We start from the raw sequence: 15587 nt of genomic DNA, 5'->3' as shown, positions 1-15587 counted from the left end.
GTGTTTTCACAGCTTTTCAGGGCCAACAAATTTCAAAACAGAGACAGAACTACATGAGTAATGAAAATGCTCCTTCAAAGGTCAGCCAGTTCTTCTGAAACACATGAACGGACCCAACATTTTACATTTCATTTTGAAAGTATGTATGGGGGCACCTGGGTGGCTCAGTCGGTTAAGTGTCTGACTCTTGGTTTCGACTCAGGTCATGACCTCACGGTTCGTGGGTTAGAGCCCCACCTCAGGCTCTGTGTTGATGGTATGGAGCCTGCTTGGGATTCTCTCTCTCCCTCTCTCTCTCTGCCCCTCCCTTCTCATGCTGTCTCTCTCAAAATAAATAAATAAACTTAAAACAAATGAAAATATATATGAATTTTAGAAACTGGTCCACCTTTGTTTAAGAATCTCAAAAAAGAAAAAAGAGATAACATGATAGTTTCTACATTACCATCCTGTTTAACTTTCAGTTTTAATGATTACGTGTGAAGGCATTCAAAAGCACAAACCACTTTGAAAGCCCAGGTTTCTGCCTTGCTATACCTGAAAAGCTGAAAATATGCATTTCTCTCGGGAAACCAAGCCTCCAAATGCTATGGTCAAAGCAATTGAGTGAGCAGTTGAGGAACCAGCCTGATCATCTTGCAATGCAGGTATATAAATAATGGTAGAATTCCAAAATATAAGAATATATAGGAAAACTGCGGCTCTAGAAAGAACAATGCTTTCTAGAATGTAAGATTGAGTACAAGTTATAACTGTGCCACTAAGAAGGTGTAACCAGCCATTTGACAGACATTTCTCCACTTCCTTTTTGTGGGAGACAAGGCAGCAGTGGCTCCATTTTCCTCCTTGAACCTGGAAGGCACCAGCCAAATGCTCTCTCGGGGCGGTGGGAAATCTTGATGGCCAAGGCCACCGCTGGCATTGTTAGGGAGAGGGAAGTATTGTGTAGGTGACCCTGCCATGCATCCCAGGGAATAGCATGGTAGTCCTGGGTCACCAGAAGTACCAGATGCCCTCTGCTTCCCTGGGTGGAGAAATCCTACAGCACGTGTCCTTTCATAAAGATAAAGAACAGTGCACTTTAGCAGGAGTGAGGCAGACACTCCGGCCGACAAGGAACATCATAGGATTAATAAATCCTGCGATGGATTCACTCCTTGTGATCATTTGCGGAGAGTATAAGAAAAGTGGTGAGTTACTGGATGGCACCTTCAGAACCTGAAAGGGTTAATGCATCCCTTCATACTTCAAAGCAAGACAACTTTGTGATGCTAAAGAAATTCCTTCTCACTTAGCACATACTCCTAATAAGCAATTAGATCTTAGTAACAAGGTCTAAGTTAGAAGATCTTAGTAATAGTCTTAAGAATACAATCTTAGTGGAATAGCTCTAACTTTGATGCACTTCCAGCATATCAGGCCTACATAAAGTACTTTTAATCATGTTGGCTCAGTCGTCACGATCACCCTATAAAATGGAGACCCGTTTTATGGAGGAAAAGCTAATAATCAGGAAGGTTGAAGACCTTCTTTGTCAGAGTTTTGCTCTGGTCTACCATAGTGCAATGCCTCCAGCTTGAGTTGCTGTACGAATCTACTTATGGCTTCTGGGATGCTTGTATGAAATACTGCTGGAAGGGAACAATTGGCTGGGACTCGCTTTTTCGATGCAGATTTTTCTGGCGTGGCCTTTGTTGCAATTGTATCGATGCTACACTTCTACTCATCGCCGTCGACCCGGCTTTCTATACAGACAACATAGGCACATTGTCAGGGAAGATATAAATTGTGCCCGATATCGGCTATACATTTTCTCTTCCACAAAGAGGGTCATGAAATAATTTTAAAATTTAAATGACTGTAAAGTACTTTGCAAATATAAAAATTAAAATAATTTATAACATACGCTAAAAGCACAAAGTGTTATATGAATGCTAAATAATAATATTGTAAAGCACCTATATTCTGCAGTAATGAGCACTATATAAATGCTAAATAGAATTAAATAGAAAATGTAGTGTTTGGAATTGGCTTATAACGTATCAGGCTTCTTGTGTTCCATACACACAAAAATTATATCTAGGACTTGCAGCAAAATGCAAAAGCAAATACTTATCTCTTTTCCCAATTTTATAGCTGTGCTAGTCATTATAATATTGCAAGTCTTTAAATCATGGCGTATCTAGGAAGAAGGGAATCTTCCTGATATCAATTACTGTGTAACAAACTATCCCAAACCTTAGTGCTTAAATTTACAAGCATTTTACTATCTCCCATGATTCTGTGGGTTGCTTGGGCTCAGTTAGGCAATTCTTCCGCTCTACATGGTTCAACTGGAGCCCCATGTTGGCGGGCACTCTGCTTCCTGATGTGCCATTGGCTGATGCAAGTCAGGAGACCAAGCCTAGAGTCCATGTAAAAAGGTCTACGCAACGTAAGAATGCCTACAGGGGTGGCTAAGTGGGGGCCAACATTACAATAGTCCACGACAGAGCTATAGCCAGTTTTGCCAACATCTTCAGACCCCAGAGTGGTACCAAAAGAGAGGATACCCTTGCCACCACCACCAATATCATCATGGTAAAGAACTAGAACGGAAAGTGGCAGGGTTTAAAATAACCATTAGCCAGGTACAAGGGATCTCAGTGATGACCTGTGTGCAATGATGATGGAGGTCTAGAGGCGATGCTAGAGACCAAAATTGATAGAACCCTCTCATCCACAGCACTATAACTTTCCTGTAATACTTACAGATACATTCAGCTGCAAGTAGTGTAAAAAACAACCTCGGGGACTTTGAAAAGAGGCATGTATTTTTCTCACAGAATAGGAAGTCCAAAAACAGATGAATACTCAAAAATTGGTTTTGCAGTTTGATAATGTATTTGCAACTTGGGGCCTTTTTTGCATGGTCACAAGATTGTGGTCCTAGCTCCGGGCATCACATCTGAGATCAAAGCAGGAAGGAGGAGAGAGAAAGAGGCAGCATCAGCCCGTGTGGAAGCAAAACTTTCTTAGAAAGTTCCAGCTGGCCCCATCTTATGTTCACTGGCCAGAATTAGTTACCCCATTTTCAAAGGAGACAGAGAAAGGGGTACCAAGATGAACAGTCTGCTGCCCAGTATATCCGTATTTTATTAACAAGAAGGTTGGGGGAGTTATATTGCTTAAGAACAGTGTCCATTACAACCTTGATTTTTAGAAATGACCTCAGGAAAAAGGGGAACCCTGAAGTATCTGAGAGAAAACATCTACAATCCTGGTAGAAGCGGGTCCTGAAATCTAAATTGAGTTATTCTAAAGAAAAACAAAGTTACACACAGCTACGATGGTTTGATAATGCCTCTAAAGTGATTTGTGTCCTTGGCACAAAGCAGGTAAATGTTAGCTGTTGTGGTAAAGATGATGTAATACAGGTAGAGAGGAAGATATTAATTATTATCACAACTGGAATGACATAAATTAAGGTTTACCCATTCATCGAACAAAAACTTCTTGAGCTTTTTCTTTATGCAAGAACCTTTTCAATTCAAATTCCGGGAAACGACGAGTTTGATGGGTGATTCATATTACCAGGAAAAAATACAAGCATTTACTTTGGATACAGCATTAAGAAAAAAGGGTAAGTACTTTGGGAAGACAGTCCTGATAATTCAGAATGCAATTCATGCTCCTCAAGAATAGAACTATGGGTATGAGGAACACTGTGACCACAATAGAGATATTTTTGTTACATTAACCATTTCAGTAAAAACAACAATTAACCTTTGACTCCAGCAAGGAAATACAGAATCAAAATAGAACCGAGGGGAGCGAGAATATTGCCATTAAAAAAGATTGTCAGTTTTCTGTTGTTGTTTTGTGGGTTTGCTCAATTTGGTTTGAAGAGTCAGCAAAAGATTAAAGTTGATACAGAAAACCACACACAAAAATTCCTCTACCAACATGTTTTTGCTGTGGGGATGTGTCTGCTCTTTGTAATAAAAAAGACACAGGTTTGCTGCTAAGCCCAGGCAGGTCTGCTGGGCCAGCTCTAAGGGCCCAGAACAAAAATGCTGAGGAAAAACCAAAACGAGTAACATAAGCCCAAGTTCCCTGGGTGTAAGAGAAGAAAACAGGAAGAAGAGAATGGAGATGGCATAACATAGTGAGGAAAGGTTAATAAAACAGATTTCATGAAAGAACATGGGAGAAAGTGGAACAATGATCATTTGGATACCAGTAAAAAACAACAACAACAACAACAACAACAACAAAAACCCAGCAGCTAGCAGTTACCTACACGTTACTGAGAACGAGATACAAAACACTTCCTTAAGAAGGGAGAGCTTTATCTAAAGTGTCCCAAAAAAGAAAGGCAAGAGAAAGAAAAGAAAGAGGAGGGGAGAGGAAGGAAGGAAGATACCAATACATGAAATGACCAAACAAAACGAGAAGCAAGTCTAATAGCATCTGAGCCCCAGAAGGAAGAATACAGGAAGCAGCACACTGCTCGGCAGGTTATTTTAAGAAGCCAAAAACATCTTGAGAGCTCTTTGGAATCACAAGATAGGGTAAAATAATCATTTAAAGGCATGCTCTATCTTAATGTTAATATTATGTAAAAATTCTCTAAAAAAAAAAACTGGAGAGAAGTCTGCAGTACTAGAAGAGAAACAATGTAAGCTTTATTATAAGAAATGAAGGTAGGGGCGCTAGGGTGCCTCAGTCCTTTCAGCCTCTGACTCTGGTCATGATCTCATGGTATGTGAATTTGAGCCCTGCGCCTGGCTCTGCGCTGACGTGCGGAGCCTGCTTGGGACTCTCTCTCCCTCTTCTCTGACCCTCCTCTGCTCATGCTCTTTCTCTTTCTCTGTCTCTCAAAATACATAAATAAACAATACAAAAAAAACCAAACAAACAAAGAAATGAAGGTAATGTAGCTATTCAAATGTAATTGTTCCAGATACATAGCATCAGGTGCAGAAGACATGATCATTAGTAAGATTGGGGAAGACAAAAGAATCATTTCAAATTCAGCAGCTCTTACTTAAGCACCTACCATGGCTCCAGTCTATGCTAGTACACACACACACACACACACACACACACACACATTTATGGAAAGGAATTGCATATGCATCTTGGAAAATGGTGATGGAATTGGAAGTAATGGAAAAGTAACTTCTGAAGCATCAAATATTTAGAATCAATCCGGAAGAGAATGGAATTAAAGTATATGTAGTTATATATATTAATAGTCTGGAATGTAACTATAGAAAAGTGGGCCAGCAGAATCAGTAGACTTTGTTGACAAATAGTAATTAAGGTTGAAAAAATGGGACTCATACTACCTTTTCTAATTATATTATTCGTGTTATTTCTTCATGCTTACAGTTATTCAATCATCAAATACTTATTTAAGTTTGAGTCTGTTACCAAGCCCTGGGCTAGACACTGGAGTTTAAAAGTCAGGTAATAAATAGGGGTGCCTGGGTGGCTCAGTCAGTTAAGTGTCTGACTTCGACTCAGGTCATGATCTCACGGTTTGTGGGTTCGAGCCCCACATCAGGCTCTGTGCCGACAGTCTGGACCCTGGAACCTGCTTGGGATTCTGGGTCTTCCTCTCTCTCCACCCCTCCCCCACTCATGCTCTGTCTCTGTCTCTCTCAAAACTAAATAAACATTGAAAAAATAAAAAAATACATAAATAAAAATAAGAGTCAGGTAATAGCCTTTGCCGATGAGAAAGTGGTCTCATGGGGAGAAACAGATACACTTTAGTATAGGAAAGGTTGGAAGGAAAGTACTTTTCTGGGTACCTTTCTGACAAGGGCCATGCAGCGTACTAAGTACTGCATATATTAATTATTTCACACACGGCAGCAGCTGAAGCCAATTTCTCAAAAGTTGAAAAATCTGTCTGGGGCCCAGAAAATTATTCATTTCCAATATAGTAACAAGACAAAAGTTTAAAACTTAGCATATTAAAAATGTGTCAAAGGACTTAATTTTTAATGACAAAGAATGTTTCCAAGGGATCTGGTCTCCTGGCATATAGAAGAAAAAGAACAGCAGGGAGGAAAGAGGGTGGAGCGGACTTGAGAGAGAAAAATGAGTCGCATAAGATGACGTCTGGAGTGAAGCCACGCAGTGGAGGCATTCTTGCTAGAAATTTTTTCAAAAGTCAAAGTTCTGGAATTTTGTGAAGGTGGGAATCAGAGAATGAAGGAAATTGTTTAACTGAAGACCACATGACTTAAGACTGAGCTAAATGATTGGTAGAAAACAGAGCGTGTTCTCAGGTCTGACGACCTCACTGCTGGGCTCTGCGATGTCCAAAGACTGCCCAGTGCACACCCCTGACTATTTTAACGTCACATGTAGAGGCGTTTCATGGAGCCCGTTCGTTCAAGTATTCAACAGACACAGATTAAGCATTGCTCTGTATCAGACACTACGCAAAAAAAGCTAAAAAAAGTCTTCACTTTTTTTTTTTTTAAGTATAGGAACGGAGAACATTAGAATTTGGAGATACGGATTTTACTATATTTTTCATAGTAAGATTTGTGCAGGGCTCTTCCTGGAAGAATTGGCGAGAATAGCAAAATGCAAGCGACTTCAGTGTACCCAGGAAAGAAAGTAACTAATGTGTTCTAGTTCATGTAGGAACTTAGCGGTTTTTTTTTAATGTTCTAAATCACTTACAAAAAGATTTATTCAATAAATGTGCTGCTGTTGGAGAGCTACTGGAGAAAAAGTAAAGTTGAATGCCTACATTTCCATATGACAAAATAAATTTCAGATAGATTGAAGTTTTCAATATAAAAAATAAACATAGCAACTAGAAGAAAAAATAAGGATTTTTTTAACTTTCCATTGGAAAAGGACATTCAGGTATGAAATCAAAGGCAGAAAACGATAAAGGAAAATATTAATAAATGTCAGTTACGAAAACATTTAAAACTTCCATATATATTTTTTTTATTCAAAATTTTGTTTTTAGTACGCTCTACACCCAACATGGGGCTCTACACCCAATTCGTGACCCTCAGATCTAGAGTCACACACTCTATTGACTGAGCCAGCCAGGGGCTCCTGTATATATTTTCTTGAAGAGCCGTAATTCACTTAAAAGCAAAAAGCAAAATATAAATTACAGAATATCTGACAGATTATTTGCTATATAAAAAACACTTATGAACCAGTAAGAATAGATACTTCAACACACAAAAAAACAGCAAAGATAAGAATAGTCAAATCATACATAATACACACACAAAAATAGCTAATAAGTATATAAAGTCACTCAACTTGACCAATAATTAATGATAACATTTTGTCCAAGAAATTAGCTAAGGATGTTTGCAATTAGAATGTCAGTTTTGTTCGGGAAATTGGAAAAGGAGCACTCTTAGGCAAAGCCAGTATGAGTGCAAATCGGCATCACAGGTGAGAGGTAATTTAGCAATATTGTATAATATGCTGAAAGATCAAAATATCCTCGGACTTGGCAATCCTGTCAACAATCTGGTCTAAGAATTTAATTACGAATGCTCCCAAAATTTTATGTAAGATATTTCCGACATAATTTTAACATAGCATTATTTTTAATGGTAAAAAAAAAAATAGAAAACAACAGAAATGAGTCTCCATCTGGAACTTTTGGCCCATTCACATGCAGGTCTGAAAAGTCGTGTTTTTGAAGAATATTTCAAGATATGGGGAAATAGACTTGCCCTAATATTTATTATTGGGCAGAAGGAAGGGTGATCCTAATTTTTATACAAATCTCCTAGAGATTTGCTCTTTCTTCCACCAATTTCCCCCTTATACATAAAAGTCATTCAGTAATTTTTATTGAGTGTGAAAGAATATACGTGCACAAAACAGAGTAAAAGCAAACGTAAGATATCAACATTAGCTTATTCCACCTGCCAGGGTTATAAGCGAGTCTTATTTTCTTCTGTATAATTTGTCTTTCAAGTTTTCTATAGAGATTTTCTAGAACTCATATGAGTAAAGAAAGTAATTGTATTTACTTGAGTTAAGATGTCCATAGAACATTTTAAAGGAAGTAAGAGGATTTTTGGTGACAGCTTGTGTGGATTTTTAAGAGACAGCTTTGGGTTAGACAAATCCAAGTATCGTCTTTCAGATCCTGCAAGAGGCCGGCACTCCGGGGAGAGGTAGTATTATGTGTGTTACTGGTGGCACCTAATGAGGCAGCATCTTTAAGCTTAACGAAGGGGGGACTGAACTGTGAACACGGAAGCCAAAGCAAGGCAAGTCGGCCCATTGTATTAGAGGCAAGTGATCCACAAATCCACCCTGAGTCTTTATGTTGTCTTGACCCTTGATTAAGAAATAGAGAAGATGAGTGTGAGCACTGGGCATAAAGTTGAAGGTAGAGTTGAAGATGACGTTGATCCCAGTTCTGCAGGCATTATCACCCTGGCAATAACATAATAAGGGTCATTATTTTGTATTTATACATAGCACGCCCAGGAAATTGGAACACCATCAAGAGGAAGAGTCATTGCCCGCTCTGTGTATAGTATGTATTTATCGAGCCTGATTGTCCTACAAGACTATGACCTCCACGAGGGCAGAAAAATCAACTTTAGCACAGGGTATATGACGCAGCGCAGAAGCCAGATGCAAGAAGCCACATACGGTGTAACTCTGTGTATGTGAGATGTCCCGAATCGGCAGATCCTAGAGACGGGACAAAGATGAGTGGCCTCCAGGGCTGGGAGGTGGGGGACATGGGGAGTGACTGCTAACAGCTGAGGGCTTCTTTTGGGGATTAAGAGCGTGTTCTGGAATGAGATGGTGGGCATGGCTGCACAGTTCTGTGAATGTGCAAACGCCACTGAATGGCCCACTTTACACTGGTCGGTTTTATGATATGTGAACTGTATCTAGTTGTTGTTGTTGTTTTTAAGTGTCATCTCAGTATAGAGCACAGACAAGAAAGACCTGTGTGGAAGGGGCCTCGAGGGACCAAGGGGAGAAAGGCTCTCGCAGGATCTACCCCGTCTAACCGGTCTTCAGTGAAAAAACCCGGAAGACTTTTTTAGCCTTGAAATGATAGAAACGACAGAAGGATTCATCCACACAATGTAGGTCATGAGGCCAAGTATGTTTTGCTGGCTACGGAATATTGTCATATCTGCACTGATACTTAGTACCGAAAAATATATTGTAGTATCGAAAAATCATAGTGGGGATTCTAACGTTCACCTCTGCTATCTCGTTACTACAAGGCCGAGGGGGGTGATGATTAGGGAACAGTTTCTGTTATAGAACACTCTGGATTTGTCTTCTCTCTGCTCCTGCCAATCTTCTCCTATGTGACACCATTAGTGTCTCCATGACATCTGCTGTGGGATCGTTATGTCTATATCCTAACCATTATTTTCTACACTTTAATGAGGGTGTTAAACAAATCGATGACATCTTTGCACCATTATTGATTGTTAACATTTGATCACAAACATTTATGTCTTCCCAAAGAACTAAATACCAGAATGAAATTATAATTGATATGCTCATCAGAGCAAATAATTAAAAACCTTGTGTGTCATCATAAATAGTTTTCGGCACAATTTAATGGACTACAAAAACAAAACAATAAATTTTATCCAGGTATTTTGGATGCAAATAAATATTAAGGCAACTGTAATTCATACTTCACTGAAGAATAATGAATAGTAAAATGTTCACCAAACTGTGACATAGTTATTGAACCTTGTCAAAAACCCATATCTTTTTTTCTCCTCTCATGACTTTTATTTCTTCTGCATGTTTGTAGCAAGGGGTGGGCGTTAGGGGAAAAGAATAAATTACCTTAAGGAAATGAAAATTATAGGACAATTTTGTCACTCTTGTGCTTATTAAAGCTTTAAGCCTTGTTACTATTCCGTATGTGAGAACTGCAGGTTCGGTACTTCTGTTGACTCTGAGTGGAGTGTAAAATCCAAACCAGTAGCCGAGAAAGAAGAATCAAGACAGCACAGATACGATTTTTTTTAAGTATCCACGGAAGAAGTTATATAGAAAGAAGCAATTTAAATAAAAATATAAGTAGGTAAAACAGATCACTCACAAGATCGTAGCATCTGGCCATTGGTCCTATTAAATCCCAGGTTATTCCCGAACGTACGTGTGCATATGTGTTTGCCCTGCATCGAGGACAACACGTTGTAAAATGCCCTGGAATAGACCTTTTTACGGTGCCGAAGGCTTAAGCATGAACCTAATTCTACAGGTACTTGCCACATATTTGCAGAGGAAATCGGGAAAGTAGTGCTTGGTACTCGCTAGGACCCCGCTTCACGGGTGCTGACTACTTGGTGATCTACGTGGTTTGGTGTGACCTCATTCCGGTTCTCTCTGCTTCTGTAACCAACCAGTGGGCTGAAATCTGCCAGTCCAGACTTCGTTCAGTTTGGTAAACATGGGCTTGCCTGTCACCCTTCACCGTGTTCCTTCAAAGAACAGTTGCCACCCTGTCTGGTAACAGCTTTCTTTACTAGTGCCGCTCATGTGAAATAATCTTTCGCCACTGAGGCCACTATTTCCTTAGCACAAGAAGAGACATTTATCTTGCCACCAAATGGATAATTAATTTTAAAAATGTATATTATGACACAATTAGAAAAAAAAGAGAGAGAGAAAGGCAAGCTGGACAATGGGACTAAATGTCCCTTCTTCCAATTGACTCCTATTTAGTTCTTCCAATGTCATCCCAAACACAGATAACTTTTCTTTCATGAATTGTTCTCCTGAATGATTTATATGTGTCGTGTTATCTGAGGCTCTCTCCAGGTCCCCTGGTGGGTTTAGCCAACCATCAGCTGCATAATTGTTAATTTTAACACTATAAAAGGTTCTGATGCAGAAGAGATAAGGCATCGGTGGAAGAATTAATTGAAATGTATCTCCCAATCACACTGGCCTCCTAGTACTGGTTTTCCATACACAAAAATTATACTGTAGATTTAAGGTTAAAATAAATTTACATCTCTGCCACTCATAAAGCTTTGGGTCTAGTTGTAAATGGAAATGGTAATTGTTTCTAATACTCACGAAGGTTTTTCACCCTGAGAACAATTCCAGGGACTGTACAGGTCACGGTCCAATGCACATTTCCATACGTAGATAGGCTCCTTCAGTCAAAGACAGACAGGAGATAGGGTACGGAGAAGGAAATGAGGGACAAAGAAGAAAGGAGGAAGATGAGAAGAAATGAAATATAATATGGGTGATTTATTACTAAATCTGCAACCCTCCTTTTAGACCTCTCAACGCTAATTATAATTTTCCAGACTTTCTCTGCAGCTAACGAAACAGTAGAAGCTGATACAGTCCGTATTTTGCTCCCTACACTTCCTTTCTAAGAAAGTAAGTGTACGTGAGGTATGCTCTAAAAGGTCGTTGGGACAATTATTATTTAAACAGCTGAAGTCATAGAAAGCAAAAGCGTGTTAAATGTAAGCTATCAGTCACTTTTAGTTTCTGGTATATAAATGCTCGTCTCAGTCAATCAGGCAACGAACTTATGAGTATTTAGGATGTGCTAGGCATAGTGAACCCCTTGGTCCATGGAGCTCTCAGACAGGAGTGGAAGAATGTTTCAAAAGAAGCTTGTTGTATTCATTCATTCACTTCAGCAAACATTTCATGAGCACCTACTAAGAGCCTAGTACCAGGCCAGCCACTGGGGCTGGGCTGTATAAACTACGTCCTTGCCTCAAAAGAGTTCACAGAGTAACAGGGCAGAGAGGTAAGTAAGGGAACAATCACAGAAGAATCAGAAGCCCTGGCCACTCTGGGAAGCCCCAGGGAGAGACACCAGAAACATCTTTAACTCATGCCTCTCCTTGTTTTCAAATGAAAATGCCACCAGATTTTACAAATCAGGCCAACTTCCAGGCATAGCTTCCTACATAGATTCCTACATACCCAAAACATCACCAGTGCCCATCTCTGCCCGAACTGCAGTCCGAAATTGGCATACCACTTCCAGCAGACGACAGCAAGATCTTAAGGAATATCTTAAGGAAGAACTTTCAAAGCCCTTACCTTTGGCTGGATTTAACCAGTCCATCCAGTCTGTTTTTCTTAAACATGAAAGCCAGAAAGTGCTAAGTTGTGCATGCTATTATCACTTGAGTGACATTTTATTGCTTAGTGCAATACTAAACATCTTGTTTTCATATTGCATATTGAGTGTTCAGCAAACAAAACGAGCATGCTCCACTGTTTTTTTTTTCTGGCCACACAGCAGATTCAAGGATTATGTGCCTATAATTTTAGGACACAAAGGGCTCAGCTTCTTAAAGCCAAAAGAAATGCCAACTGATCTGTGAACATTCTTATATATTACGTATTGTATTAAGACATAAGAGTATCATCCCAGTCTTTCTATAGTAAAGCTCACAGATGTGCTAGCCAGGGTCAGAAATGGGCAAAGTTTACTCATTACTCCTGGTAGAATATAATTCCTCGTTCACAGCAATCTGTGTCTTTAATTGCATTTTCTTTTTAAAGCTCAATGTAGGTAGGTAGATCTATAGACAGAATTACAATGCAGCAATTGAGAACCAATGATTTTCTCTGCCAGAGATATTGGGTATTTAATTTTGCTTTTTAAATCCATGCTATGGTGTGCTCTTATGAATACAATAGAAAAGGAGTTATGTCCTAATCAGTTTATAAGATAGTATGGAGAAAATGCATAATAGACCAACCAGATGTATAAATACAATAATACAAAGAAACCTAATCTACTGCAAAGCTATAATTTAATCCTTCTATAACACAAGGGTATTGAAAACTGGCTTACGAATAGCTCAAGAATGCATAAACTGAACTTCACAGCCTCAGTTCAGTTAAAAATGTTTAATTCTAACTTATAGTTTATATAAATTATTATTTAATTTTTACATAAAGAAGAAACCATGGATTATACCTCAAGAAGAGATTGTGTATAAATGATACGCTAAGTATTTAAAAATAGTGCAGGACCAAGTTCTTAATGTCGGTGAGGGTGAAAATAATTTGCACATGCTTTAGGGTCTGTATGCATTTGTTTATTTGTCTAACAAAGGATAAAAATGAATGAATATAATGTGAAAGAGCAAAAAATCATTTAATTTTTCATTATTTGATATGAATAATAATAATAAAAGACAGCCAAGGTTACATTTATAAAATAATATCTACAAAACAAAATAACCTTGTAACCAACAAAAATACTATTTGACTTTTTTCTTTTTAAGAATAAAGAAAAGCTGAGCTAATGAATACAATGGGACTTTAAAATAGGAGAAGATAAAGAGAAAAGTCTGTTATGACTTTAGCAAGAATTATCTCTTAACTGAACCCAACATTTGTAATTTACAAACTTTTGTTAGTAAGCTTTTGAGTTACTCTTCTTGAAATTCAGTTCCAGGCTAACAGGACTTGATTCACCTCATGTTCTTTGTCCGCACTGGTTCTCTCATTACCCACAGTCTCTCTTGACCCTCTTCTTTTCTTTACAAACTTCAATTTTCTCTTTCTTCCTTGAACCCTCCTCCTACCCAATAACTGAATGCAGTTCTCTCAGCTACAGGCTAAACTTCAGTCTCCAAACATGCAGAGAGTGGATAGAGGTGAGCCCCGGAGAGAACTAAATATGCTTCAGAAGACATTTCCTTGCTTTGCTACGAACCCTTTCTTACCTCTTTGTAAATGAGGAAGCTCTGGTATGTTCTCTATGTGTGTCTCTGTGTCTCTTTATGTGTGGCAACGTCTATACATAGTATAGACGTTGTAGTTATGTGATCCATAATGTTGTACCTAATGGAAGCCAATTGTGTGAAAATCAAACATCCCAATTGCCACGTTGCTTTCATTTCTTGGCTGGATAATGTTACCGCCTATCACGGAAGGAAAAGATCATGGGCTGAAAGTTTCTCACATAAAATAAAACCATGCATGCTAACTGCATCCGAACTAGACCCTGGCTTTAAAAATGTAAGTAGACACATGCAGTACACTTTGGAATGAAGAGGTCGTGTGTTGGGAGCAATGGATAAGGATTTGAGTCTCTGCAGGATATGGTCATGTTCTATGTTGGGGACACAAGTGACTCCTGACAATTTTTTAATCTCTTTATACTAAACATACCATCAGTTTAACAGAAGTTCTGTTTGATGTCTTTATATGTGTATGTATTTCTGAAACCGTCTGCCTTGAATCCTTAGTCACTCATAATATTTGTCTGAGCAATCTAAAGAGAAAATTCAATGACATCAAATTAAAAAAAAAAAAAATATATATATATATATATATATATATATATATATATATATAAAAGTGGTGCCTGGGCAGCTCAATCTGTTGAACGATCAACTCTTGATTTTAGCTCAGGTCATGATCTCAGGGTCGTGGGATCGAGCTCCTTGATGGGTTCTGTGCTGAGCGTGGAGCCTGCTTAAGATCCTCTCTCTCTCTCCCTCTGTACCTCTGCCTCGCTCACACGCTCTATCTCTCTCAAAAAATAAAGAGGGTGCCTGGGTGGCTCAGTCGGTTAAGCGTCCGACTTCGGCTCAGGTCATGATCATGCGGTTTGTGAGTTCGAGCCCCATGTCAGGCGCTGTGCTGACAGCTCAGGGCCTGGAACCTGCTTCAGATTCTGTGTCTCCCTCTCTCTCTGCCCCTCCCCTGCTCATGCTCTGTCTCCCTCTGTCTCAAAAATAAATAAAACATTTAAAAAATTTAATAAAAGAAAGAAAGAAAGAAAGAAAAGAAGGAAAGAAAGAAAGAAAGAAGAAAAAGAACACAAAAAGAAAAATATAAAAGTGACAATCACATACCAAAATGATTTGGTGGAATTTGGATCTGTAAAGAATAACGTGATTAAACCCTATAATTTATGTTTTTAAAAAGTATCTGAATATCTGTGTGAAGATTGAAAAAAAGATTATAAACTCAAGACATGGTAGTGTACCAAAATCACCTTACTAACACTTAATTGTAGGATGTTAAAAAATACCTTTCAAGTAGCTGTTTCTGGGTCTCAAAAATAATGCAGCAATACGACTGGAAGCCTAGTCAAAGTGGCTACCTCATGGCAATGTAATTTTATTTGCTAGATATTTAAATATATAAAATTAAAAATGGGAAGAGAACTCAGTTATTTCAGCAAATTGCTTCATTCTCATCTCTCAGGCCACCTTCTCTCCAAACAAACCACCCCAGAAATAAGCAGCACGAAAACAACAAGGAGGGACACTGTTTAAGGAGAAAAAGACACGAAAGAGGCTTAGCAATCACAGGCAGCATGTGGGTCTTGTTTGGCTCCTGATTTGAGCAAATCAACTATTCAAAAAACAAACTGAGAAAAAAAAATGAGGATAGACTGGGTATTAGATTATCGTGAATAGTAATTGCTAATTTTGTCGAACGTGCTAAGATGTTGTAGTTCTGCTAGGAGAAAAAGAAAAGCCCGTATCTGTTGGGGGTGTGTCCTCAAGTACAGCTAGTGAAATTACGCGATCTCTTGGCTTTGCTTTAAAATATTAGAGAAGAAAAGAGACGTGAAATAACGAAGA

The sequence above is a fragment of the Lynx rufus genome, unplaced genomic scaffold (assembly GCF_022079265.1).
Source record: "Lynx rufus isolate CCGP_SWC_20201006 ecotype Redwood Valley unplaced genomic scaffold, mLynRuf1.p SCAF_1, whole genome shotgun sequence".
Taxonomy (NCBI): Eukaryota; Metazoa; Chordata; class Mammalia; order Carnivora; family Felidae; genus Lynx; species Lynx rufus.
Note: the sequence above shows the minus strand (reverse complement) of the source record.